The sequence below is a fragment of the Miniopterus schreibersii genome, assembly GCF_964146895.1.
Source record: "Miniopterus schreibersii genome assembly, chromosome: 8".
Lineage (NCBI taxonomy): Eukaryota > Metazoa > Chordata > Mammalia > Chiroptera > Miniopteridae > Miniopterus > Miniopterus schreibersii.
In genome coordinates, this window is record NC_138109.1 from 62144645 (window position 1) to 62161815 (window position 17171).

Consider the following 17171-nt stretch of genomic DNA (forward strand, 5'->3'; position numbering starts at 1 on the left):
TGAGAGATCATGTATATAAGTCACCATGCCTGGCGTATGCCAGGTGTTCAATAAATGTTATCTTCATGGTCATTACTATTACTGTTATTAAGTTTTACTGTTTTCAAAATATTACATCTATTATTGAATTTGATTCTTAGAAGTAGATGAGAACAGAATTCTTATCTTCACTTTACAATTAGGGCGAGTGAGTGTAAGTTAAGGGATATGTTTTATGTTATGTTATGTTATGTTATGTTATGTTATGTTATGTTATGTTATGTTATGTTATGTTATGTTATGTTATAAGCCACGTCCTTTATTTAGGACTCCGTTTTCTCATCTATTAAATGAAAAAGTGGGCTGAACCAGGGGAATTCTAAAGTTCCTTTGAGCTCTAACATTTGCAACATTGTCACTTAGGTTAATTTACAGCATAGTAAGGAGAGATCCAGAGGGGGAATTAATTGCAATTTAATCTTAATGGTGACTTGCTACAAATAAAGACAATGCCTATTTGTTATGGGCACACAGAGGTGTGCCTTATGAAGAGAAAGAGAAATGTTGGAAAACAGGGATCCTATGAAACCCAACCAGTGGCAAAAATCAACTTAAAGTGTGAGTGCTTCACTAAAGAAACCCTGCTAAATTTTATACAGTTAGGCCCTTGACTTTATTTTATCAGCTATATATCAACTATAGTCCCCATTCATTAGCACTTTATCCATGAGAGTACTTCTCCTGAAATTAATCTGACCTAAATTTGTCATCCATGTTCCAGAATGAATGTAATTATCAATACACTATTTAAAAGAATGACCTTCCAGGGCAAACAAGCAAACATTAGCAAAAGCAATTTAACTAACACTGCTTGCTAAGAAGTGCGGTGTTTTATTTATGATTATTATTTTGGCAAAATGTCTAAAATAATCACAATTGTTTCACATTAACAATGATCTTTAGGATTTGTTTGTTGTTGTTGTTTTTGCATAGAACTCTCTGTATGATTACAGCACACAAGAGAAATCAAGCTTCATTCATGACCTCAGCTATTGATAGGATCATGTGAATATTTTATTCTATCACCCAGATGCACTTTACTTGCCACAGCTAATGCAGTGCCATAGTCGTATTTTACAGATTTAAATTAAAACTTGTTGTTGTAATGGCAAGATCTGCCAGAGTTCTAATAATTTAGATGCGGAGGAAAATGTGTGTCATTCTAAGATTGTCAAAATAGAAGATAGCAAATGGGTTTGTGAGAAAAGCCTTCTTTCTCCACAATGCACCTATTCATGACAAATATCTGAGCTGCCCCTCTTCCTCTTTTTGCAGTAAACCCTTGACCCAAGATTTCTGCAAATCCTCAAGTTCAAAAATATTTTTATAACAGAATTATTCAAGTCTTATCATGAGCCAATGATGACTGATGTGGCAGAGACACTTACTGGTTATTGAATATCAATGCATTCCCTCCACATTTTTTCAGCCACCTTAGACTTAAAATGACGTGAGTACACTAATAGGCCAATGGGACATGATTGAAACTGGTGTGTTTCTCTTATGGGTTGGACCACTTCATAACTACATTGAAACCCTCCTGCTTTCATTTTCACTGTCCTGGAGGAAAAAATGATGGAGCTACAAGAGAGAAACAGACTATTTCTCTGAGTCACTGAAAATAGCTTCCTTGTAAAGCTACTAATTCCCCAATAAGTATCGTGTGAGTGAAAAATAAACTTTTATGTTTTTACTGATTCAAAGCTGCCTTATCCTAATTAATCCAATTACCATAATGATAACAATTAAAAACACACACCTATCTTCAACAACATTACACAGTAAATAGAACAAGTTCATAAACCATCTCTTTGAGATCACTCCTCTATATCTGCTGATGTCATTACAGCAAAACAGTAATTCTTGGAATACCCATGTCTCTACCAGATCTGCCCCTATGCATGGAGAAAATTTTCACAATCCATCTCAACTCTATGCATGTTTTGCAAAACTATACAATTTAAACCAACTCCCTTCAACTTCAACGGGAATCAGGGCTATAGGTTATCTGGAGAAATGTTACTTTAAATTGAACATAAAGAAATAACCCTAAGAAGTACATAATTAGAAGTAAACTAAATTTATTTACTACCAAATGGACTTCTAAAATCATTCTTACAGTGCCTATGTACTCAAAAGATGTATTCTGAATCTTTGTGGATTTATCTATTTCTTGGACTCTAACTAATGCCCATTTGTACTTGGTTTGGATCATATCTCTTCTTGCTTATATTCTAACCCATATATAATCTAATGCTAGATATTATATGCATGGGTTAACTGTTTTCTAATTCCTTCCCATTCTATCAGTCAAGACCCACTGAGGAGACAAAACCCATACTTGTTATTCAAACAGAAATAACTCAGTATAAGAATTAACTGGGTATAAAGTAGTTTAACTGGGTATAAGGGGTGTGACTGGGCATAAAGTGGTTTTCCTATTCAACAGATAAGGAAAGGACACTAGGAATAACAGAGGTGGTATTGAAGGAAGCAGCCTCCACCCCTAGGGCTAAGGAGTAGAAGGAAGGGGTTGGGATTGCTACAACATGGAAGTTTAGAAGAGCATCAAGAGTGGACACTAAGATTCTGAGGAGGAGGCACTGCTTCTCTTGTGCTGGTGTCTCTGAGCTGAGGAAGGGCCAGAGGGCTGGGACCCAAACTCCCTCCCCTCTGAGAAGGAAGCACTGGCTGTTTAGTGCTGCTAATAGGTGAGTATGTGCTCTGTGAGGCTGGTTTTGCAAGAGTTGTTGAAAGTGCTGTTGATTCAGTTGCTGCTACACTCAGGAACTGATGCTGTTGGAATGAAGAATACTGCTGGGCTGACTCAAGAACAGGAAACAGGAGAGAGGGAAGCAGAGAACCTACAGAAACAGTCATGATGGGACAAGTCCCTTCTCCCTCCTCCAGCTATGTAGACACCTCCCAGTGTCCCTACTGACAGAGCCTAGCAGACAGCCCAATGGTCAAGCAGAAATAGGGTTTTAGGATCTCATTCCCAATTTAAAAAGACGGAGTAGAGAAGGGTAGGTTTGATGCTAAGAAACAATAATTAAAAGTTGGCACATGTTTTCCTGTAGAACTTATTTCTTGATTTAATTTAGAAATGATTGTCTTTCAGTAATTTAAAAAAGTGATTGTAACAATTACTTTTCCTTCCTAATCCAGACTAGCCATTTAAATTTTTTCTAAATTTTATACTTTAATTCAATTTTCTTCATGTAGTAGAAATAGTACTAACATTAGAAACAATAAATCCTAGCCTAAAAATAAGAAAACCTGGGTTTTAATTCTCCACTGACTATTTATGTGACCAGTGGGAAAGTATATAACTTCTCTGAGATTTATTTAACTCATGGGGATGTTGTTAAGTTGTAAAAACATAACATGATATAATTATTTCTTTGGTACTATGATTGCATGAGAATGCATCTGTACAATACAACCACTGTTTAGACACAGCTACAAACGTTGTGCACTGAAATCCATCACAGCATTTGCCCTGAGACCACGCTTCCCATGGGATGCTCCAAACTAAAGACTGTGTGTGGCTACAGCACTAAGGTTGGCCTGTTCCTGGGAGACAGAGTACTCCTGTGACAGCCTATTTTGTCTCAAGGGCTCTCCAAAATCTTGATTGAATTTTACTTTGATCAGATGGCAGTCTAGGACACTTCCACTCAACTGACTTTTTCTCTCTTCTAAACTTAAAATTAAACTTTCATGGTGGCCTGATGTTTCTCCCAAACTCCCTGTTTCCCTCTCCATTTGCTCTCACTGGGTTTTCTCTAATAAAGCCCTTGTAAGTTTAATACTCTTCTCAGTTTTGTTGAAACATAGTTTGTGTTTCTTAAAATATGATACATGAAGTATCACATTGAATTACTGGATGAAACCCAGCTCTCCAGATCCCATATAAGAGCCCCTCAGTCTGAATTTTCTGAGTTTGGAGAGAGCTTTCTGTATTTATAAGTAGTTTTTCAGATTATCATTGTTAATATTAAATTTTCAGCTCTATGGCCATACCAGCATATCTTTAAACACTTTAGTAATCTCAATTCCCTCTTTTCTTATTTGCATGGTTTCTGACAAGAAGTTGGCTATAATTATAGAGCGCTTTTTCTGTCCTCTATCTTCTTTGTTTTTTTGTGTGTGTTTTTTGTTCTGTTTTGTTTGCAGTTTGAGTATGATAGGCTTAGGTGTGTAGGATTTTACTGTTGCTCTTTGGCATTTATCTTATTTGTTGTTATCTAAGCTTCCTGGGCCTGTGGTTTGATGATGCTCAACAATTTTTGGAAAATCCTTGGCCATTGTTATTCCAAACATTTCTTCTGGCCCAGTCTTTCTTTCTTCTTCTGTTATTGTAATTTTGAATATATACCTTTTGAGATTGTCTCACATTATTGAACATTCTGTTTTTTTTATTGTTTTCATAATTTTTCCTTTGCATTTCTGATCAGGATATTTCTATTGACCTGTAACCAAGCTCAGTGATTCTTTGTTCAACTATGTCAAGTCTACTGATGATCACATTAAATACACTCCTTCTTTCAGTCAGAGTTTTTTATTTCTGGTGTTTTCTTTCATTCTTCCTTAGAGTTTCCATCTTTCTTCTTACATTACCCATCTGCTCCTACATGTTGACTACTTTTTCCACTATAAATGTTAACATATTTATCATACTTATTTTAATTTTCCAATCTGATAATTCCAAAATCTGTTTCAAATCTGAGTCTGAGTCTGATAGTTGCTTTCTCTCTGCAGATTCTGCCTTTCCTCACCTTCTGGCATGTCTTGTATTTTCACATCAACAGCCTGACATGTTATTTCCTCTGGTAATAGGAACTGAGGTAGACAAACCTGAGTTTAAAACTTTATGTTAACTGGCAGTGGCTTGTGCTGTGTTTCATGTTTCTTGTAGGTGCTAGAGACTTCTCAGAAGGAGTCTATGTCTTGTAGCTCTTTCAGCTGTAATTCATTTTATTATACTGGTGACCTGCTGGAGTGAAGGAAGGTGAGAAATAGGAGTGTAATCTATAATCTTATGATTGCATCTCAGTCTTTTAGTGAGCCTAGGTCTCAGCGCCAGAACATTCACAAATGCCTTCTTCATCGTTTTCAATTCATTTTCTTAAAGTCTGGACCTGTTCACTCTTGTTTCTGTTGTTTGTTTGTTTTTAAATTCTGTTTTGTTTTGTTTTCCATTTTAGCTGATATAGAAAGGCATGAGAGAGTTGTGGAAGGGAGTGGAAGAAGTTTCCTTCCTGCATCTGAAATAAAGATTTGGCAAAATCCTTTTTCCTGGAGAATAGGCTTTTGTTATGGAGAGGACTCTGAGTGTATTTGACAAAGTTTACTCTTCCCCTTTCCCTGCCAGAGCCAGGAGGGGATCTTCTGTGTATCTTCTTGGAGGCAAATGTGGACCACTCCAAAGGGCTGTAGCCGCCTATGTTATTACAAGTTTGCATATGTTATGCTTTTTGCAGTTCATCACAATTACCATGTTCCTACCAGTTTATGGCTCCAGCGACTTCTGCTACAGGTAAGAAAATCTCAGCTGTACTCTGGACGCACTTCTCTCTCTTTCAAGATATCAACAGTGTGGTCATAGGTGGGTTTAAGAAAGTCACTGATTTTCACTTTGTCCAGCTTTTTCTTGTAAGGATGAGAGTGATGTCTTCCAGAATCTTTACATGCTGAAGATGAAACCAGAACTCATAACTACATCTCTGGTTTAAAAATCAACAACTATGGATTGAGTAGCTACAACATGAAAAATTACCATAAATGGTAGAGTAATGAACTAAAGACACTATTTCTGCCTTCAACTTCATGAGAAATATGGACACCCACAAACCTCAAATAGTCATGACTATCCCATATCCTCAGTCCCAAATTGTGCTTTTCCCATCAGCTCTCCAGTCTCATGAACTTGGAGTGTATAACATCACAACTCAAATTAAGACAAATCTTTTTGGTCAAGAGATCTGTTTAGTTTTAAATTCTAGAAAGTTTCAGATCTGAAATTTTTTATCTGAAGTGTAGCTTCTACAACTTTTCCCAACATTCTATGTTAATCTTTAGTATAATACTTATTACATTTCTATTACTAGCCAGTAACTACCTTGAGAAAAGGAACTTATTTATATTTGTATGTCCAAAATATGGAAAAATCTGTCAAATAGAAGAGGTTCAATAACTATTAAGTAGTGAAAGAAATCTAAGGTTACTATTATCAGGAAGTTTCTATTTTCACATGACTAAAAATGGTTTAAACACATCTCCTGACTGGTAGCTCTTTTTAATAAAAATACAGGAATAAATAAGATAAATATATATATAAGTATTATAAGTTATAGGCAAGAGCCTCCATAATTTTCAACTTCAATATTAATTTAAAATTTTTGGCGTATGAAATAATGTTAATCAGGCTCTACATGCTAACTATCCATATCCAAGTTAAGAACTGTCTTTAATATCTTCAAGTTCTTTGTTGTCAGCAATTTTTAAATGTCTTCCTCTCCTTGGCACTCATATTTTGTTCATGAAAATCTTATGTATTTGTTATTCAGTTATTAATTCTGTCATTAGTAATTTATTAAGAATAGATTATATTCTTGCTTTTAACTAACTTTAATATCATAAGTTCAGGGAGTCTAGGAGAAGAGTCATCTAAGATGGGGAAGGTATTGCAGGAAAAGCTTTGTAGAAAAGATGAAGTGAGTTGACATTTGAAATATGTAAATGTTATGAAATAAAACATACATAAATAAAAGTACACAAATAATACTTGCACATCTCAGTGAGTGTACAACAAAGTGAAAACCAGTATAAAACACACAAGGAGCAGAAAGGAGAATATAACTATGACCCAGGAAAACCTGTCTGCCTGTTTCAGTAACTCCCCACCCAAAGTTCATTGTTATTCTGATTTTTATAATACTATAATCTATAGTATTATAGATTAGTATTTTCTATTTTGATTATTTTATTTACATAAATGGATTTAATTGAATATACTTATTTTTAAGGTATGTCTAGGCTCATTGAAGATAGAAAAGAGTGGGGAATTCTAAGCAAAGGAACTAATGTGAACAGAGGTGTAGGGTTCAGAGACTGTTTCATCCACTGGTTGCATTCCATTTCTGTGCCTACTTTGAGTCTTTCTGCACTTGGAAGTTGAGGGACTTATTCTTAGCTAACTCTGTGCTCCACCACTCTCTCTTCATCTTTGAAGACTTCTCCTTTGAAATGGAATTAAGGTAATGATTTTTCCTTCCCCTTCTTTTGTTTGTTTTCTATATGTGTTTACTTTATAACAACATCAGCAGGTCTCATCTTTGATTGTAAATTCCTATAGGGCATGGACTACTTATTAGTTATTTAAACTAATTTCCTAAAAATTTAAGAAATTATATTCCCATGAGGGCACTTTAAGATTAATAATATCTTTTTAGTTATGTGATTGCCTCAAATAGAAAAGTGTACATGATGAACTGAAGTTATAGCAAAAATAATGTGATGTGTGTGTATTTGAACAAAGTCACAGAACATTTAAAAGTTATTTCCTTAAAATTTATAATAAGTTTTTATTTTCTAAGGACATAACTTTTATCATCCCATTCTTGTTTCAATTATATTTACAGTGCTTACATTTTTACTCAGGGCTCTATTTTTCATTTTCTGTGATACACATTCCCATAGTATTTACTAGTCTTCGTGAACACCTGACGCAATAGACGATTGCATACTTCAGACTTTGTAAGGCCCTTAAATTAGCCAGAAATCCTTTTCCTCTCCTTTCCTAAAGGAACTGGGTAATTTCTATGGATTTTCTGATCATCGATCTTGCCTGTGCAAAAATGCCTATTGAAAGGTCCGTATTGTTCTATAGTAAGTTTAATTTATTCAAGTCAATGGAGATCATTTTTAAAAAAGCCTACCTCAATGAGAGAACTGAGTTCAAGATTAGTATTATGTTTTAGGTCAGCATCTAAGCCAGCAACCAGCACTGTGCTGTATTAGAGTATTGTTGCTGTGATTTAGTTATCTACATGTTAAAAATCTACTTAAAGATGACAATAAATGTTTTCATGAATAATAATCACGATGATAATTCATATTTGTTGAGTGCCTGCATGGCTCTGGCTCTCTTCTAATTGCCTTATTCATCCATTTAACATTCACAACAACCCTATGAGGTACATACTATGGTGATCATCCTCATTTTATTCAGGGAGAACCTGAGGGGCAGCAGAACTAACTCACCAGCTTTTAAGTGGTGGAATTGAAACTATGGTGGATCAAACCCAGGTAGTCTGACTCTCAAACCTGTGTCCTTAACAATGAGGCCATGGCCCCTGTATAGGATTGGAGACTATTAGCTAGAAGCCATATTAAATTTTTAAAAATCAAATACTACTCATCATTGAGTTCTTATTGAGCTGCTCTCATGTCCCCCTACTATACCAGCAAAGAGTTGCTCCCTGAAATTTGGGAAGAAGGCAAGGAGACCTACCATCCAGTGCTGAATTTCTGTGTAAAAAAAAATTATTTCAAGAAATGCCATATGAACAAAATCAATAAGGGCAGCTGAACGGAAAAAGCAGCTGTTTGTCCAAGCTTTGGGATATTGGGAGGATTTAAATAGGCAAGGAGAAAGAGAGAGAGCATTCCAAAAAGGTGAAATCGATGGTGGTGATGATGGTGCACCTGGGTTGCAACATGTCCCATGCCCCTGGAGCTGAGCAGGAGGGGAAATAATGACGAATTTGTACACTATGACCAGAAAGATGCAAGAGGAGGCAGCATACTGGCAATCACTTATTGTAAAAGTGCAAAGTTTTCATTTGCAGAGATAGGTAATGGTAATGTATTTAGAGCTTAAGCATAATTTATCTAGCATTGCTCATAATTCTTCATGAGTCAAGTTGGCTCGACTAAGCAACCCTAGATGATGTTTTCAAGAGCGTGTATTTATCTATTTCTAAGGCAATTTTTCAATTTTTTTTTTTTTCAAATTTTTTTCAAGTTTTGTGCTTCTTGGCTTTTTCATGTTGACTATTAACCTTAAAAAATTTATTTATAATTCACTTTTAAAAAAGGTATAATAAAGTCCTAAATTATACAACTTGCAAATTGTAGAATAAATAGGCATTATTTTTCTTTAGGTTTCCTTCATAGATTGACACAGACCATGACAGATTTTCTTCAATGGATACTTTTATTTTTTGGTGCAATTGGAATAGGGGGCTGGGAGACAGAGATGTGATGAAAAGAGTATAACCTTAAAATAGGCAAATACCCCTACCTGTGGACCTCCTCAAATGAAAGCACACCTACGTTCATTAGCTGTTCCAGCTCCCCATAGACTAGCGGCAGTGGGAAGTGAGATTGCCTATTGAGTATTGCTGAAGATCTGCTTAACTCAGCAGATTAGAGGGTTGAGGCCTGTGTTGTAGTTTCATCTGAAACTTGGAGAAAACTAGATAGATCTAGCATGGGTTTCAGAAAGCAACCTAAGTGGAAAAGACTAGACATGACTATTTACCTGGTATATAAATCCTATATCAGTCTAGAAAACAAACAAACAAACAGACCTGTAATGCACTGTTCATATTAATAATATTAATATGTGATTATTCAACTTATAGAATCCTATATAAAAAAAGAAACTCCAAAATGAATTTCAAATATTCCTTCTTTAAAAAGGAAAAAAAAGTGGACAGTGTTCAATTTAGCTAAAGATCTCCCTCACATCTTACCTTCTTTTCTTTCATTTTGGAGATACTTTAGCTTTTGCTAAACCTAACGCTGTTTCAACCCAATGCCCCAAGGTCTCCTTATCATGGCCATTTAATTTCCAAGATGGGGTGGATGCAGCTGAGAAGACATTTAGGGCTGTTATTTATCTTTCTTGGAATTAAATTCACCTCAACAAAGGACATCGGTTAGCATGGCCAAACACTGCTTTAAGAGTGAGGAGTACACGTTTCCATCCTGGTGGTCCCTTGGGATAATCCATTAAGGCAGTGTTCCTCACAGAGCAGCCCAGTGACCAACAGCATCAGCAACATCTGGAAGCTTGTTGTAAATAAATATTCTCAAAGACCATCCAGGCCTCCTGAATTAATTGCTCTAATGGGAGTGGGTGTCCAGCAACCTCTGTGTCAGCAAGGTCTCCAGGTGGCTCTGAAGCACACTAAAATTTGAGAACTTGCCCTGCAGTCTCTGTGTCTAAGTTTACATTTAAGTAAAATAAAGGGGATTAAACTTGATCACTCTTCAAGTCCATCTAGCTCTTAACAACCTAAGATTCTAAACTTTTCAAAGGCTATGTATACTACTGATCAAAAGAGATTAGGCTGAATTAGCTGTATTTCTTAGGGAAGCAGGCATCTTGAGATGAGTTAGCCAAGGTCTGACTACTGAGGTGATAGATAAACTCAGTAGGTCTTAGGTTAAACATCTTAAATGTTCCTCAGTTTCTTTATTCATATTATAATAAACAGACCCAGCACTACAAAAAAAAAAAAAAAAAAATTACCCATTCACTACACTTAGAATTATGTATGCTATTTATAACACTTCTTTTGTTGTTGTTGTTGTTGTTATTTTTATCACACACAAAAAATGGGGCTATTGGACTACTAGTTTTTAATGACCTGGAGAAGCTAAGGGTTTAGGACTACCTTTGGTAGCTACTGGATAAGAATCATTTAGTATTTAAAAATCATTCAAGATATTAGCAAAAAATTAAATTAAACATTTTTACTATAATCATCAAAAGGCCATAAAAATAGGAACAGAGAAATGACTGAAGAGAAACACATCTATTGCCCAAGATGGAGACCACCCCATGATTTAAAAGTGGGCATTTGAGAAGTAAACACATCTGAAGTACAGAGCAAAAGCAGCTGCAAAAATAATCACCCTCTTTTATAAGCCAGAATTCAGAAAAGATGTCAGTTTCTGTTATCTTTGCCAGGGGGAGAGTACATCCACCCTATACTCCGGCCAGCCCAGCCCAGCCCACTACACAGGGTGGGGCTAGAGGGTGCTGGATGAGGGAAAGGGGCACCAGGCAGCTGGAGACTAGATGCAAAAACACATACAGTGCATTAGGCAACCTCATTCAGAAGAACAATGTGATTTGCATGGGAAAATATTCCTATAGCCATTTTCCATCTATATTCCTATAAAATTAGCAAAAGCAACTATTTGCTCTGTCTTGTAAGATGCTTATGAATGTAAAAGCTTATTCTGGTTCCTTCTGACCCTGAATTTTGGCAGTAGCAGTTTTACTTCGGTCTCTATGGTCCATGAACCACTAATAAGTAAACTTGGTTTCCTTATGTTGATATTTATCGAAAAAGAAATGGAAAGCAACAGGCTTACTTATCTTACATTTTATATTAACACTGATTTGAACTTAATTTTGCATGTCAGGCAAAAGTAAATATTAACTGGAAGGTAAGTTAAGAATAATTTGCAAGGCCTGGACCTAAACCTGCGTATCCATAAAAAGTTTGACACACTTGCATGAATATCTGCTCAACAACCATTTTGTTTTAAGTGAGCTAACTTTGCTTAGAAAAAAAGAAAAATCAGCATTTTTGGAAAGTAATCATATAATCTGCTTGCATTTCTAGATTTTCATAACCACAGTTGCATAAGATATACATGAGAATCATATGTGAATGAGTGAAAGGCAAAATCCTGGTTTACGTTTGCTATGAAGACTAATGCGTGTGATAGAGTGGCCTTTAGATTCAGACAGGGTCTCAGCAGCATCACTTCCCAGCCCATAGATGTGTGAGTTGCCTGACCTTTCTGGGCATCCTTGAATTCACCTACAAACATTAGCAAATAGAGCTGCTACAAGAACGGATGACAGTGAGAGAGGGACTATTTCCTATATGATATCTACTTAAAACATGATCATTATATATATTAACTTTCTTCCTTTTCATGAACAGAATTTCCTTTACACCATCCCATGTCAGGTCTTTAGTTCAACAAAATTGTGTTATAGCCATCCTCCTTCCCTCCCTCCCACCCCCCTTTCTCCCTATCTCTCACCTTTACAGAAACTTGCATTGAGAACTTACTAACAGCTGGATACTGTGCTAGATAATGGATGACACATTCTGGTTTCCAAAGAGTTCATGGGCTCCTTGACTTTAACACATGATAAATCAATTATGCCAAGGAGAGATGAGTGCTCTGCCTGAAAAGTGGCAGAGGAACTGGGTCAGGGGTTGGTAGGAAGACGCTTGGGGAATGTATACTGACACAGGGAGAAATTGATGAACAGGGTGGAATAAGCCTCTCAGGACTTCTGAGGAGCTTTAACTATGACTGAAGCCTATGGTGTAAGTTGAGAACTTTTTTTTCAAGAAAAGCACAATAAAGAAGTAGAGTGGGATTGATGATAATGGGCCTTTCAATTCCAAACTACAATCTGAGGGTTTTATCTTAAAGAAGATTGGCAGTCACTGAAAAACTTTAATTGGAGAAAGGAGATGATTAGATCTTCATTTTTGAAAAATATCTGCCTCTTCAGGTAGGAGGGTTTAGAATAAAGGTTTTCTTCTGGATCCACAACCCTTAGGGGTCACTGTACAGGCTTCAGAGGTCCATAGACCCCCTCAATTCCAGGCATGATTTTGTGTGTACATACATTGACACATATTTTTCTGGAGGATCAGATTCACTTGATGAGTTCATGATTCAAAAAGTAATTAGAAAGAACTACTCACTTAAAAATAAAAAGAAAGAAACCAGTGGTGGGGAGATCACTTAAGAAGCCTTTGTACTCATTTAAGGAAGAGATAGAGGAACAAAATGAAGTCAATGAAAATGGTCACGGGGAAAGTATGAATTTCAGGGATATTTTAGGAATCACATATAGTTTTTGGTGTCTATTTGGATGTGCAGGATAAAAGAAATGAAGGGTTCTGACAAGACTTCCAAATTCCTGACTAAGTGACTGTTGTATGGTAAAAAGAAATAATGAAGATGGAGCAGATTTCCTAAAGATTTGGTGAGATCAAATCTGGGATGTTTGATTTGAAAAGTTAAGTGGTATGCCCAGTAGATATACATAAAGAAGATGAATATAAGTATCTGGAACTGTTAGGAAATCATAGCTTGAGACACTGGAAGAAAAGGAAATCATAGATGAAGCAAAGAAGGAGCCGTTACACAAATAGAGAAAATGTGGTAGAAAAGTATGCCTTAAATGTTTATGAGTCCATTTACTCCTGACCATTGCAGAGTAGAAGAGAGAGAAAAGGAGGGTGGTGGGTCTGAGGTAATTCCTTTTAAAAAGGGTAAAGCAACTTACCAATAACAGTTGGCCTAATTAATTGCCCTATACTCTGACAAATCAGTTTGGCATCTTCTTGCTTGGGGGAGATCTAATAAGTGGTTGAGTAGAAAGGCTGGAATTGTTTCTCTACTTACATTCACTTGCTTTAGGTTCCCTAATTTTTTAATATTTTTAAAGAATAAGCTTATCAGCTATGATTGTGGATGCTCAGGTGTGGAGCAATCTCCCTTAGAGCTACTTGTCAAAAAAGCATCTTTATTTAATTCTCACCTGCTCTAGGTCCCTGTCTCTTCCAGGTAAAATTGATTTATTTTCCTAATGTACATATTGTTTATGCCTACCCATGTTGCATACTGGCTTAACTTGAATGTATATTTACTGAGAGTCAGTAACTTGAGTTGCTCTGGAACCATACAGCGAGAATGTGAATTCCAACTCTACCTCTCACTAGCTGTGCCATATTGGACAAATTCTTAATCTCTCTGTGCCTCAGTCCCCTTTGCAGTAAAATGAAACACTGATTACAACAATCACATTGTATAGGATTTATAGTAGATATTAAGTAAGTTGACCAATGTAAAGTTGTTGAATAATATCTGGAGCATAGTAAGAGATCAATAAATGTTAGCTTTTACCTTAGTTATTATTCCTGTGTAACAAGTAATAAAATATGACATGCAATAAGAAGCTCTTTATCTCATGCATCTGTGGGTTATTAAGGAGCTCCGTTAATGTTGGCCAGGTTCACTAACTTGTCTGTGCAGTGGCCAAAAGTTGCCTGGTTTCGGTTGGTGGCTCCGGGCAGCTCTGCTTCAAGCTGCAGGTCTATAAGCTGGCAAAGTCACTTTGCTCCTTTGCTATTCTTTTTCCCTGGGCAAGTAGCTAGTGAGGGTAAGTTTCCAAATAGCAATTGGAAGAGGCAAAAGAGGGCATGTACAACAGAACAGTAAACACTTCAAGTTCGTGCTTACATTATGACTGCTAATATTCTATCAGCCAAAGCAATTTATATGGGTAAGCCCACGGGCAAGGAGCAGGAGCAGGGAAATATATACTCCCATGAAAGTGAAGGGGAGAATGGCATTGAATAATTTTGAACAGTAATTTAAACAACGTTACTTACCATCAAGGAAATGCAAATCAAAACCACAACAAGATACCACTTCACACTACTCAGAATGGCTATTCTCTTCTGGGCATTTATCGAAAGAAAATGAAAATACTAATTTGTGTGTGTATATATATATATATGTATATACTCACTGCAGCATTATTTACAGCAGTAGCCAAGATATGAAAACAATCTAGGTGTCCTAGGTATCTATCGACAGATGCATGGATAAAGGAGATGTGGTATATATAATGTAATATTACTCAGCAATAAATAAGAATAAAATCATAAATCATGCAATTTGTGACATCATGGATGGACCTAGAGAGGCAGGAGTAGAGTAATATGCATTTAGCATAGAGTAATATGCTAAATGAAATAAGTCAGATGGGGAAAGACAAACATCACGTGGTTTCATTTATAGGTGGAATCTAAAAAAGCAAAACAAATGAACAACAAAACAGAACAAATACAGACTCATAGAAACAGGGATCAGACGGATTGTTGCCAGAGGGGAGGGTGGTGGAGAAATAGGTGAAAAAGCTGAGATGGTATATAGTCAATGATATTGTGATAAGTTAGTGTGGTGACAGGTGATTACCAGGTTTAGTGCTAGTAATCACGTGGTAAGGTATATAAATATCGAGTCACTATATTGTACACCTCAGACTAATATAAGCCCAGCTGGCTGGCTCAGTTGGTTGAGCTTCGTTCCATGCACCAAAAGGTGTGGGTTTGTTTCCAGGTCAGGGCACATACTTAGGTTGCAGGTTCAATCCCAGTAGGGGCTTGTATGGGAGGCAACCAATTGATGTTTCTTTCGTGCATGGATGTTTCTCTTTCTCTTTCTCTCTCTTCCTCCCTTCTTCTCTCTCTAAAATCAATTAAAAAAATCTTCATGTGAGGATTAAAAGAAACCTAATATAATATCATATGCCAACTATAGTTGAATAAAAAATAAGCAACCCCAGCTAAAATTAGCATAAGTATTTTCAATGTGAGTTTTTGTTTCTTTTCTCATTGTACTTAACTTTAAGAACTTTGGAATCCTCAGAGGATATTGAATCTTGCCCACAGTCAAATAAAATTTGGAATTTTAAAGCTGGAAGAGATAAATACAGTTTTAATAATCACATGTATTTGTTGATAGTTTGATTAATTGAGCTATTTGTCATAGAAGAAAGAATGTACTTCAACATTATCACTAGACCAGCAGTCATGAATCATTTATTATCATCTTTTGTCACTACCAAACATTGAACTAATTTGCATTTTGGGGAGAGAAGAAGAAATTTATATAAAGTACAAATAACTTTTTCCCTTAGATAAATCTGACATTTGTTCCAGTTACTTTTGGAAAAACAAACATACCTCTTATATATTGTAATGTGTAACTTCCCATGTCTTAAAAGAATTGTGTGATGGTATTAGAGTTGTAAGAATTAAGCAATCCTTAATTATAATCCTCACTTTGCATACTTTAAAAATAATTAGGTATATTAAGAGCAGGGAATTCAGCAACCTTTAAAAGTAGGATGGGGTAAAATAAATGACCACAACTCCTATGAAGAAAAGGGGAATGTTTTCCTTAAGAAAGCCAAATTCTGGCTTCCAGAGGCTTGAGTCTATCTTCATTTAGAATAACTGATACTTTTGTTTATTGTTTGTTTTAGGGTGCTGCCCCAATATATGTTCTGGTAGTTCATTGTAAAAAAAAAAAAAAAAAAAAAAGGAAAAAAAAAAACAGAATAACTGATACTATTGCAATTCTTAAGGAAAATAATTAGTTCATCTCCTTCTGATTTCAGAATAAAATTTCACAGTTGCTGTAATTATAATGAATTAAGTAATGTGTAATGATATTCTATTTTAGACATTTTCCTAATAGGAAAACATTTGATCAATTTCATCCAGTATATAATGAAAACTCATTCAGCAATCCACCAATAAGGTTTTATGAAAGTAATCCCATCTAATCTTATATCAATACATATTTATAGGATGAATGTGGAAGGTCAAAGGGTAATGTCAGGTAAGAATTCTCAGATAAATATAGTGCTATTCCTCAAGCGATTTTCTAGTTCAACACTCTCCTTTTTCACACAATGGATCCAAAATATAGTTTCAAATAGCTCTGATAATATAATTCAGTTATAAACAAATCATAATTTAGCATTATATAGAATTTATTTTATACATTTTCATTGATATAAAATTTATAAATAATTTAATTTTAAAAATAAAAATTTAATATATAACAAGTTTGTGTTTTGCTTTGGTCTTTCTGTTTTAGAAATTTTAAGTGAACAGCAAATACATTTTTGACAATGAGTTATCAAAACATATTGGGGCATCACCCTGAAACAAATGATAACCTTCTAAGTATTTGAAACAAATATTTTTTATAAGATCTATTAAATTTTAATGACACCTCTATGTAAATTCAAGTTCATGGAAACAGCTACCATACATAGAGATGAGAAGTTACAATTCGTGAAATTAGTGTAAGTGCCCAGCTGAATTTTTGTCCTGTCTTTTTCCTTTCATTTTGTAAAACATTTTTTGCCTATTACCTCTGACCTTTTTCCATTTCCTTCACTTGAATCATGATTATTATTGATATCAGTAGGAATACAAGGATATTGACATGCACCTTTGGCATTCAACATCTTTGGGCTCCTTTTAACT